Raw genomic sequence first — 12,441 nt, 5'->3', positions numbered from 1 at the left:
GTTGAGTATAATTATCTCATGGCCTGCAGCTTTCTATAAAGAAAGCCGTTGCTTTTTTTGAAGAGGGTGCTTAAAAACTTGAACTTAAAATTCAGCAAATCCCAGATCAAAAGCTCCAACTTCCCGACATCATTCATCCAGCTTGGTGGCTTAAAAACAATATTCATCAGACGTATCCATCATCCCATGGCCACAATATATTGAACATCGTCCCTGTATCCTGACTTATTATTCAATTATTAAAATGGAAGGTAATAAATCTTGGTCTTCCTATTCCTTTTCCCTAAAACCCATCATAATTTCCATTATTAAATATGGTGGCGTCTTCTTCTCGTGCCTTCAGTAATGGCGGCCGGGGTAATCCTGGGTAATTCCCCATGTATGTTAACAACCGTCCTTTCACTGCCAGTAAATGCGTTTGTGGCATCAGGTCTCATCTTTATGGTAAAAAATGGAGAACTAAAGAACAAAAAGAAAATGGAAGAGATTTACTGTAAAGCTGAGGTCAGTTGGATTTTATAACTATCACACACACACACACACACACACACACACACACACACACACACACACACACACACACACACAATCAAGTCAGACAGATATGACATCATCGTGGTCTGTGAGTCAGTCGTCACCGGCGGCGACCACAAGCTGAGCACATGACCGCAACCTCGTATATCAAGACCCCTGCAGAGTGTGTGTGTGTGCGTGTGTGTCTGCGCGTGTGTGTTCTAATGATGAACTGAGGAGCAGGATCTGTCTGTTTGGAAAAGCTGACAGTTGCTATCCATTTTTCTGTCCACGAACTCGTCTGAATATATTTCTTCTCTCTCAGCTTGTTCTGGTTTGATCTCGATTGACTTGCTCTCTCCCTTGAACACACTGTTGTATTTCATTTTTACTATTTTACCATTTTCCATTGGATATGGAAGTGCATTACGTGTTTTGGCATGGCTGGCCGAGTGGCACTATATCTATGGTATCGGAAGGGGAATTTAATTTTTGCATGTTTTCTTTTGTTGTGCGTTATCAAAAAAACACCCCCCACCCCAAGTGTGAACGGCAATGTCTCTCCGCTGTCTACCCGTCCGTATTTTAAAACCAAATGAAAACAGGGAAAGGCATCTTGAATAGGAAAAAGTGTTAGTTATATTGCTTACCTGCCTGAAAATTGTCAATTTTCTTTCTTTCTTGTCCATAGTATTTCTTCAGACCTACGGTTTGCATTTGATCATTATGAAATATTTTTGTATTGTTATCTTTAGATAAATTTAAGTAACTAAAAGTGAAATCTCACACCCTGGTTATTTGTATGATATCATCATGTCCCAATGGCCCCGTGACCCCTGATGAGCTGTAAATTACACCAACTAGTTCCCCCGCTCTCTCCGCCTTGAGATCAATTTATCTCGTAAATATCAAACACTGAATAATAAAAGCAGACTCTCAGACTCAGGATCTGACCCCGAGCCTCCACTTAGTCCTCGTTGATGAATTCCACTTTCCCCTCAGGTCAATACTGCCCAGCGGCGCCCGGCTCTCTCTGACTCTTGGCGCATGGCGTCACCAGATATAAACTGGGAAAGATCTTAAGAACACGTTTTAGGAGACAGGCTTTTTATATTGCTTGTTTATGGGGGATATCGTTTCTGATAATGCATTAAAAATATTCACATATTGCGCACGGTAATAAATGTCAATCTTATTTATAGATCATTAGTCTTAATGACCATGATGTTATGTTCTGCTCTTAAGACTTTAAACGCTAGGACCAGAGTTCACAGCTGTAAATGGAGCGATCAACAGTAAAATAAAAAAATAAAAAAAGATGGTGTCATCGATTTTCACATTTTCGCTTGAGTGTCACGATAATAAACACGGCTCACAAAAGAACTGACTCTGGTTCGGGTTCTGGTTCTGGTTCATTTTGATTTTGTTGTTTTGGTTTGACACAGGAATCTTCTTTTGAGTTGCAAGTAACATCTGTGTATTTCAAATTATTTATAGGATTTTTTTTTTGAGTCTGCAAAAATCATCCCCCCCTCCCCCCCCCAGGATGTTTTGTCAGTAGTGTGTCAAAATAGAAAGCGATACACTGAATCATGTATTATAGAATGTAGGTGTAATGGTCCAAAATGGCACTGGGATTAATTCATGTTCTGATAGGTGGTTCAAACTGCAACAATGAATCACACATGTATGAACTTTCTGTATGTTGAATGAAAAATATGCATCTGTAAAGTCACTGCAGCCATTGCAGTATGTGCTCGGGTAAAAAAGTACATTTCCCACTCCAATGTAGAGGTGTAAAAATAAAAAAATGAAGTACTTCAAATTTGTACTTTAAGCTGCATAATCAATATTTGGCCGCTACGGGGCACAATGAATTTAAAATCATATTCATATCGATTCCTGACGTTTCTTCTTTGCCGTACTCCTAATCCATGTTTCACTATTGTCAACAAAACACTTCCTTCCACCTGATGAACATCTGAATGTGAAATTTGTGGCTGTTCAGGTGCTGAAAGTTCCACTTTCTTAGCCGCTAACTTCGTCTGCTGTGTTGTGCTGAGCAGGTAGCGTACGGTGGTTTCATCAGAGCTTAGAAAACAGGGAACTGATGTTTTCTGTGGGGTAAACTTAAGTTTTTTTGACGAGGTAGTCTGGTGTCAGTTTGAAGAGAGCCTCAATTGTTAGGGAGCGAGCCTGTCTTTCCACAGCCCTACGTTCCCACATTTCTAATATATTTTTCAAAATTAGGCCCCATGTTACCACAATTCCTTTATCATGAATTTGTATCAGACTTTATCCCCTTTTCTCCCACTTTGGGGTTAGGGGTTAACTAAATCCTAAACCCTCACCATAACGGCTTCAGTTCCCCGTCGTAAAAGGACTGCCTGATAGCAAGATAAAAAGGTGAAAATATTCTAAATATAGCATACACTTGAACTGATATAGATGTTTGTAGGTCTTAAAAACATGTTTCACAGCTGTCCCTTTCCCTAGCAGTACATTGCTTAGCCTCCATGTTGGTACTCCTGTCTTTTTCTCCAACCTGGGGGAGTGCAGAACGCCATCTACTGTAGCTAACACACTGAGTATGAAGCAGTGGCTCAAACAACCACACTTCAAAAGATCCAAACTATCCCTTTTAATGTTACCTTCAGTAAGACCTTTTAAATACTGCCCACTAACATTGCTGTACTGCAGGGTGTAGATTTCTCCCGTCAAGTCTTCTGATTTAGTGTTCATATAAAAGAATATTGATTAGCGAAGCATTAGAGAGCAAGTTACTAAATCTCTTTCAGCTCCAGGGGTTGCTGCTCCACAGCTTAACTCTGACCTCTGACCTCTGCTGGATCAGTAAAGTATCACCTTATTATCAAAAGTTGGACAACCCCTCTGCTGGGCCGACGCTTCAGCCTCTGCAGCTTTTATCAGGTTTCACACTTCGACAGCTGTTGTGTTTGAAACCAGTGGGGCGTCCGTCTCTATGATGGTGTGTGTGTGTGTGTGTGTGTGCGCGTGTGTGCTTGTGCGTGTGTGTGCGCGAACAGAACCAAAATGTGTTTTACAGCCTGGGAAGGCACCATCCTCGGGGCTGGTGTTGTTAGTGAACCGCATTCTTCTCTCTTCTCATAATCACGCACAGACCCAAAGTTCAACACCAGGGCAAGGCTCAACGCAGAAAACATGCTGCTTTTTCATCTCTTATTGATATCTTTTTCTCATTATATTAAAATCTTTTTCTGATTACCATCTTTATATTATTCAAATCGGGGTATTTTGCCACAGCGTCTGGACACACGACAGCGGTATCATTTTCATTCATCGTGCTTTGTGTGCTTTCACAACTACACGCTTCTCTTGTGTGCCAATGTTTTAATAAAACAGTCTTGTTGTTGATTTCTTTTGAGCTAAGTTTATGAATTCCTTTTTATTTTATTTAAACAAAATGAAAGCCATATTCATGATAAAGCTGCAATCTTTGAACGTGTTACTGTGGGGCTGGAAAGATTGAGGAATTGTTTGCTTTTTTATATAATTCAGCAGGGAGCTGAAGGAACTAAAATGAAAGAAAAACTACATTTCCCCACAAGCCTCAGAGTGAGAAGGACCCCATCTAGTTTTGTACAGTTATACATTAACGTTGACACTCTGTCACCTTGTTTAAGTGGAAGTGTTATGCGTTTCTGTATTTCCTGTCATATTTATAATGTTATGTCAGATTTCGAGTTTTACTCCGACCCGCGGCCCTTCGCTGCATGTCAGCCATCCTGTCAAAATAAAGGCCTAACATTTTTTTTTTTATCCAAGCATTAAATTGTTCATCTTGCCGTAAGCTTGCTGACTGTCTCTCGCAAGAGCATCCAACGGGCTTTGCAGGGGGACTTGAAAATAACAGCAATTTACTATAACCAAATAAAATCACGTAATAATACTAAATGCAACTTCTAAATGATACATTCTTATAATGTAATTGCAACAATTACATTGGCCTTCTGATTGGCCATCTGCTCCAACCATGCTTGAGCTGAGACTCAAAAGGTTCACGTAATAAAGTCATGATATAAAATGTTGCCCTAACCTTGGGGGAAACACAGCACAGACTCTCTCTCTCTCTCTCTCTCTCTCTCTCTCTCTCTCTCTCTCTCTCTCTAAAATTGAAGGAGGATCGTGTGCATGTGTTCTTCAAACAAAAGCAGAAAAGTAGAGGAATAAACGAGCTATCCCTTTTTTTCCGCCTCCTCTTCTTTCCATCATGCTCTCCTGACCACCACACACACAGACACACACACATTCTTTATGAGTCCATACATTCTGAATTTACATGTGCACTTTGAGTTGTTCAACATTCTGTAATTGTTTTATGCTTGTACTGTGTATTGTAACTGTATATTAAATATTAGTATGTTCATTATTTTGTATCTATACATGTATTGTAAATTTATATGGCATCCATCTAGTCATTGGAAATGAGAGTTTAATCTCAATAAATAGATAGATAGATAGATAGATAGATAGATAGATAGATAGATAGATAGATAGATAGATAGATAGATAGATAGATAGATAGATAGATAGATAGATAGATAGATAACACTGTGCAAAGGTTTTAAGTATGAAAAAATGCTGTAAGAATGCTTTCAAAAAAATGGAAGTGTTAATAGTTTATTTTCATCAACTAACAAAATGCAGTGAATGAACAGAAGCGGAATCTAAATCAAATCAATGTTTGGTGTGACCACCTTTTGCCTTCAAGATTCCATCAATTCTTCCCGGTACACACAGTTAATGAAGGAACTCGGCTGGTAGGTTGTTCCAAACATCTTGGAGAACTAACCACAGATCTTTTGTGGGTGTAGGCTTCCTCAAATCCTTCTGTCTCGTCATGTAATCCCAGACACACTCCATGATGTTGAGATCAGGGCTCTGTGGGGGAGGGGGGGCCAAGCCATCACCTCCAGGACTTCTTGTTCTTCTTTACACTGAAGATAGTTCTTAATGACCTTGGCTGTATGTTTTGGGTTCCTTCTGCAGAATAAATGTCAATCCTATGCCTCCCTGATGGTATTGCATGATGGGTAAGTATCTGCCTGTATTTCTCAGCATTGAGAACACCATTGATCCTGACCAAATCTCCAACTCCATTTGCAGAAATGCAACCCCGGACTTACAAGGAACCTCCACCATGCTTCACTGTTGCAGACACTCGATATTGTAGCGCTCTCCAGCCCTTCGGCCAACAAACTGCCTTCTGCTACAGCCAAATATTTCAAATTTTGGACTCCTCGGTCCAGAGCACCTGCTGCCGTGTCTCTGCTCCCCAGTTCCTATGTTTTCGTGCATAGTTGAGTTGCTTTGCCCTGTTTCCATGTCGGAGGTATGGCTTTTTGGCTGCTACTCTTCCATGAAGACCACTTCTGGCCAGACTTTTGACAGTAGGTGGGTGTACCTGGTCCCACTGGTTTCTGCCAGTTCTGAGCTGATGTCACTGCTGGACACCTTCTTCTTTCGAAGGGAAATCATCTCAATGTGTTTTTATTAAATGTATTTTCAGACATTTTATTTGAAAAAAAAAAGAAACATTCTCAAACTAACTCTGAGGACTCCCTTGGGGTCTTCTGATCCTCCCCTGTTGAAGATCTCTGGGTTTAATTGTGACAGTTTGTGCCGTGTACACTTATAAAATGTACTTGTCAAGATGGAAGAAAAAAACCCACCTGAAATTGCAGTTAGAACTTCATTTATAAAAGATGATCAAAGTGTTTCATCATTTGTCCGTTTTGGGCTAATAACGTTTTCATCTTGCACCTACAGTTTCACGTTCCTCTGCTGTGATCTGGTCCAGTTCTGTCTGGACAACAAACTCAAGTCAGTTGTCACTATTTTCTCCACAGAGACGAGGCCGTCAGTCTGTTAACATTAATCAACCAAGATTGAAAACGCAGGAGCTTGCGGAGTGCATCCAAACCAACATTACAACTTGTACATAACTGCCAGCAAGTACCACTCGAGGGTGAGTATGTGCACATTAGAAATTATTTATGCACGCCTCACTGCATGTTATTATGTGTATCTGTGATCTGTGTCACTGTGTGCGTCACTGCATAAAGCGTGTATGTGTGTGTTTCCATTATTGTCGTCCTGTTTTCGTGGAAGCAATGAGGGACTTTTATAAAGGTATTTTAGGTTTGTGGGTGTCTCCCCGTCCAATCATGCGTCAGTAATGTTTCTCAAACATTTTGTCAAAGTTCCTCGCCGTTTTTACGTCTTTCCTCTAAAATTGATTTTAAAAAAACACGCTACCGCAGGGTTCCACCTTGACTTTTTCCACTACGTTTTTTTTCCTCCTTCCGTTTCTTACAGTCTCTTCCTACTCTCGCTTCTCTGTGGTGTGTTTCAATTCATGCATGTGTTGCACATGTGTCGCACAGCTGCGCCACGACTTCACCAAATCCTTGGCCCTCGCCCTCGAGTCTGCAGACATGGATGTGGACTGGCCTTCATGTTCAAGCTTTTGATCCCATGTTTAGCCGGGTCACATTGTGTGACATTAGGACAAAGACTTCAAGACAGTGCAGATCACATGCACGAGACGCGCATGTCCAATCTGTGAGAGGGGTAACCGGTGACAGGCAGCGGCACAGGCCAAGGTGGAAGACATTTTCTTTCAACTTTGACATGGCAGGTGTAATTCCTGACTCATGATGTTCCTTTCCTCCGATTTTTCATTTTTTAAGTTATAGCTGCTCTTTCCTTTCCTCATTCTCCTCTTTGGTTTTGTTGGCTGTTACTCTTCTTTGCATTCCATTTTTCATCTTCACCATCATTTTACCTCCTCTCCTGTCTCTACTGTTCTCTCCTTTTTCTTTTAAGCATTCTCTTTCACTCCTACTCCCACCATCCTCTTTCCTTATTTTCTCTTGTATCAAATCCTTCTTTCCTCCAGTTTTCTCCCTGCTTACATGTCTTTTAATTGTTTTTTTTGTATTCCTCCTCGCTCCCTTTCCCTTTTTGTTGACAATAAATGGATTACTGAACAGGCCTACCCAGGCCAATGGGGGAACGAGTGCAAAATATTCTACTTAATAACAGTCCGGGGAGATATAATTTTTTATAAACGTTTTATTTCATACTAATTGTACTCTCAACCTGACTGCAGCCTTCGGCACCGTGAGCCATAACATCCTGCTAACCAGACTCAAAGACCTTGGTAGCAAAAGGTACTGCACTCCGCGCATACTTCTCCAACAGATCCAACTTCATCTCTCTCCATAACCCCACCTTTACCACAGCCACAGTCACATAAGGCATTCCCCAAGGCTCCGTACTCGGCCCCCCTCATCTTCATCATCTACATCCTACCCCTTGGTCAGATACCCCGCCGCTACAACCTGGACTTTCACTGTTACGTCGATGACAACGATCCGCACCTCTGAGTCCCTCAAAATCTTCCAGTCCCGCCTCACTCCCGCTTGTTTTCTTATTTGTTTTGTTTTGTTTTTCTTTGTTATCTAACTCCCCTGTAAAGCGCCTTTTGAGTCTGTGAAAAACGGCATATAAATTCCATTTATTATTAACATACTTATTTAATTAAACCGCAGTCTTTTACGAATCTGATAAGGACACAAAGCGCCTTCAATTTGATTTTAGTTTGTCGACAGATACTTTGCTAAAACAACGTTAAAGAATGTTTTTTTTCTGTTTTTTTACTCCGTTACAGATGGGATATCAAATGTAGCAAAGTAAAATACTACAATAACTGATTTTAAAAGTGAAAGCACACAAAAAAACGAATCAATTACAGTAACTTAAGTAACTGTAATTCGTTACTTTCCACCTCTGCCATAGTGTCAGGGGCCCTGACTCACAACATGATGCTAAAAGTAGAGCACAAAAATGATCACAGAGGGACACCCAATGACCACACACAAAATACCTTCAAAACAACCCAAAATGATTATAAAGAGACACTAAAATGTCTACAAAGATGCAAAACGAGGGACCGGTCGAAGGACCTACCAAAAACATTCACTTAACGACTGCAGACAAAAACCAAAACAACCCCAAAGAGACAAAACGGCCGAAGAAACACAAAAAGCCTAAAAAGGAATGCAAAGGCCACCATGAATACAGGGTGGTCTTTGCATTCCTGCAAAACTACTTGAAATAGATGCAAAACAATGAGAAAGATGTAAAACGACCTCAAAAAAACAAGAAGGTGCCAAACTACTAAAAATAAGATTATTAATTTAGCAAGGGGAAATTTCATTTATAAAATAGAATATAGATGTAAAACAACCCCAAAAAGACCCAAAACGATCAGATAGAAAGGCAAGATGACCAAAAATAGATGAAAAGCTCTCACAAAATGACCACAAAGGGATGCTAAATGACTTGTTTAGGTGTCATGTTCATCATGCTTCTAGGTACCCAAAGTCTCATCATCTGTCCCATGTCCCTTCCCCCTCCATCTTTTTATTTCTCCCCATCCTTTCTCTCCTTTCACCCCAGTGTCCTACTCCTTTGTTCTTTTTATTTATTTCTCTCTACTCACCGTTCTCCTCTGCCTCTCCCCCATAATCATTCTTTTTCATCCCGGTTCTCACAACTTCCTCTCTCTTTCTTCACTACATCCCTTTTATATCCACCTTATTTCTTTCCTCCCTCTCTTTTATAACCTCCTCTTTCTTTTCTCTCCATCCTTACAGTACAATACCCTGTCTGTGTGACTAAAATAGCAGCGCAGGTACAGTGCTGCTTTTCCCATATGGCTCCCATTCACTCACTGTGGAGAAAGACTATATTGTAGCATAGCGGGCTGTAAAAACATAACAGGGGTGACTCTTAAAATATAATGAAAACCCTGGTCTTCCACTTACATCGCCTAAAGGGGTCGTTTCACTGAGCTGTTAGAGACAATGACTTGAAAACCTTGTAGGTTTTATCCTGGGGACAGCTGGATGTGGACTTCCAACTGAGAGCAGTCCCAGTACAGAGATCTGACCCTGGTAGGTATCCACAGGAGCGAATCTGGGTATTTTTAAGTGGGGTGGCACAGGTTGGACCAATAATCAGGAGCAGGGTGGGGTGGGGGGTATTTTATCCCAATACAGCAAAAAAAAAAAAAAAAAAATCTGCTTTGAAATAGTGGATAGGATAGAACATCATAATGTAATTCTGGTTAATTAAACAAATCACATTCACTTGTTTTCTTCACAAAAAAATATAGTAGCAGAATTTTGGATAGTTGTCATGTAAACATTATATGGTCATGTGACAAAGACTGGGAAGATTAGCAGACCAGGCAGCCAAGTGACAGTACTCTAGCCCAATGGATTGGGAAAGGGAGCCAATCATATTTCATTGCCACCCCATGCCCCCTTCTAGCCCCATCCCCAGGTGTTAACGAATGATGTGGGGTCAAAACTTTACAAATAATTATGGTCACATTTGTATGAAAAATATGTTTTCAGTGTGCTAAAATAGATGCATGATCACTCAATGCAACATATTCCAACATATGCCAAATAGACAGTTTTGAAGTGGAAAAAGATATCCAGGGATCCATGAATAATCTAATGTCCACAAATCAGCTGAAGAATTGGGTGATAAATTTCGGGGGGGGGGGGGGGGTTACAACAAGCAACAACTTTAACAGTAGAAATCCTCTTTTGTTTTACTGATGATATAAAAGTATTGATGAAGTAGCTTTAAATACAACTGTACGGCTGAAGGTAGAAGATTAAAAAAAAAAAAAATACAGGCCACATATGGACACACTACCTATATGTTTTGACCTTTAGTTCCTTTTTTGATTTTTTTTGTTGTATCAAATTTCTTTTTCTATTTATTTTAAAATCTCTGCAAATCATTGACACAAACAAGCACACACAGTGACATTTACTAAATGTATAAATAATACTTAGAATAACTGCATTCCTCCATTCACTAATTCCTAATGAATACATACACATTTACTGCCGCAGAGACCGAGTTCAGCCCTTTAGCCTGTGTAATCATAACAAAATTAACTTGGAAAAATACAAAAACACGCACCAGCTTTCACTAAAGTAGGGAACTGTACTTTTCAGACAAATCATATTAGTAAAAACACATTGTACACATGCACAGACACGCACTAATATCAGGGGGTGATATAAGGACTCCCCAGGGCTTTGACCTTTATAAGTGGGATGAAAAACAAGGGCAGCGCTTAGATAGCCGCCCAGAAAAACACACACAAACACACACACACACACACACACACACACACATACATACACACACACCACACACTTCCAACTTCGTGCTATGATTTATTGTGATAAAAGGGAGGACTGTGGCCTTGGCAGTCTGCGCTCCATTTTTACTAACATGATTTTTTTTCTGACATTATTTGTGTTGGTAGTGGAGCAAGACTCACAGTGTGTGTGTGTGTGTGTGTGTGTGTGTATGTGTGTGTAGCCCTCCAACTGAGGAGTTGATAACTTTCCAGCTACTGAAAACATTTTTTTATTCTTTCCTCCTTTTCATACAAATGGTCTTTAGCATTCAGTAGGAAAGTGTGTGTGCTGTGGGGTGTGTGTGTGTGTGTGTGTGTGTGTGTGTGTGTGTGTGTGTGTGCGCGCGCGCAGTTGGTGTGTCCTTGACTTATTTCAAACACTGTTGTTATATTTCATACAGTTTTTACGCCTTTTCTGAGAAATGTGAGAGAGGCAAGAGACGGATCATTAATCATTCACTTTGAGGGAGACAAACTAATAGAACAAGACAAATACAACAGAGATAAGCAGCTGTATCATCACTAAAGAGCCAGTTGAACCAACCAATGTGTGGCTGACTCACAACCTTGAAGAATATGCACAAATAAGAAAACAGAAGAGTGTCCATTGTAGGTGCTTTCAGACAGGTAGCGGTGTCCTCTGCATCCGAAACGCCCCTACAACACCACTGCAGAGACAGTTTGGAAGTGAAACCTTGGGATGTGTTTGGATTCCAATGTGAAAGGTGAAGTGAATGAGAACACAGATTTCGACCGATTCTTTTTGCCACATAGACACCAAAGTAAATATTGGACTCATTCGTCCCACGCCACGCCTATCTCCAGAACATTGTGAAGCTATAATGGCATTTTTCAGACAAAACACATCAGGAGGAAAATGTACTCTGTTCGAGGCCTGTGTCTGTCTAACAAAGTCTCGCGAGACCTGAAAACACAGCTAAGTGAACATTAACCAACGTTGGCGAACGCCACATACAATTCATTTTCGTAATGCTATATATGTGTATCTATATCTGTGTAAATCTCTAATGTTAGCAAAAGAAAAATATGACGTTCACTACAGTTCACACAAAACAAGACCATGCCTCTTTAGGTGACAGGAAGTGTGTACCGGTTTGAATCGTTGGTGCAATTGTTAGTTACAGAGAATCTTTTAATACTGCCTACGCAGCCGAAGTGCGTTATGCCAACATGAATGTCAAGCAAATTGATTGGTTTAACTCCTGTTTGGAGGCGGGTTCAAAACAGAGATGAAAACAAAATATCAAGAAACAGCCACATCGGCGTATCTTAGTGACCACCGTGCACGCTCGCCTACGTGTCTTCAGTAGACTAAAGCAGGCAGGAGTTCACACAGGTAAGACGGTGAGTTCACGGTAAATAAAAAAGCCACTAGCTTTGATCCCCACCATGTGTGTCACTCCCCGATGTTAGTCAAGTTCAGATTTGAGTCGCACTTGCTCAGATTTAAACGATTTACGGCATAACGTGTCATAGTGAAATTTGCAAAAGCCATAAAATAATAAACTTTACTCATTACAAACAATAACAGGAAATCATTTAAAGCTATTTAGCTATGGCTGTTTGATTGCTAACGTTAGCTCAAAACGCCATTCAAGTAACAGCCTTTGTTGTGTTTGATGCTAACT

At 40.4% G+C, this 12,441-nt stretch overlaps 1 long non-coding RNA gene across 1 annotated transcript in view; it reads left to right on the top strand.

Annotated features, from left to right (window-relative positions):
• Window positions 1-433: 433 nt before the first annotated feature.
• The window catches only part of LOC116669539 (uncharacterized), a 14,982-nt gene continuing 2,974 nt past the window's right edge, over window positions 434-12,441 (top strand). The window contains exons 1-2 of the long non-coding RNA XR_004326793.1: window positions 434-444; window positions 2,072-2,077. This is a non-coding gene — a long non-coding RNA (uncharacterized LOC116669539). The remainder of the gene's footprint in view (window positions 445-2,071; window positions 2,078-12,441) is intronic.

This window comes from Etheostoma spectabile, chromosome 19, assembly GCF_008692095.1.
Source record: "Etheostoma spectabile isolate EspeVRDwgs_2016 chromosome 19, UIUC_Espe_1.0, whole genome shotgun sequence".
NCBI classification, from domain to species: domain Eukaryota; kingdom Metazoa; phylum Chordata; class Actinopteri; order Perciformes; family Percidae; genus Etheostoma; species Etheostoma spectabile.
This window is presented reverse-complemented; position numbering and strand designations above follow the sequence as displayed.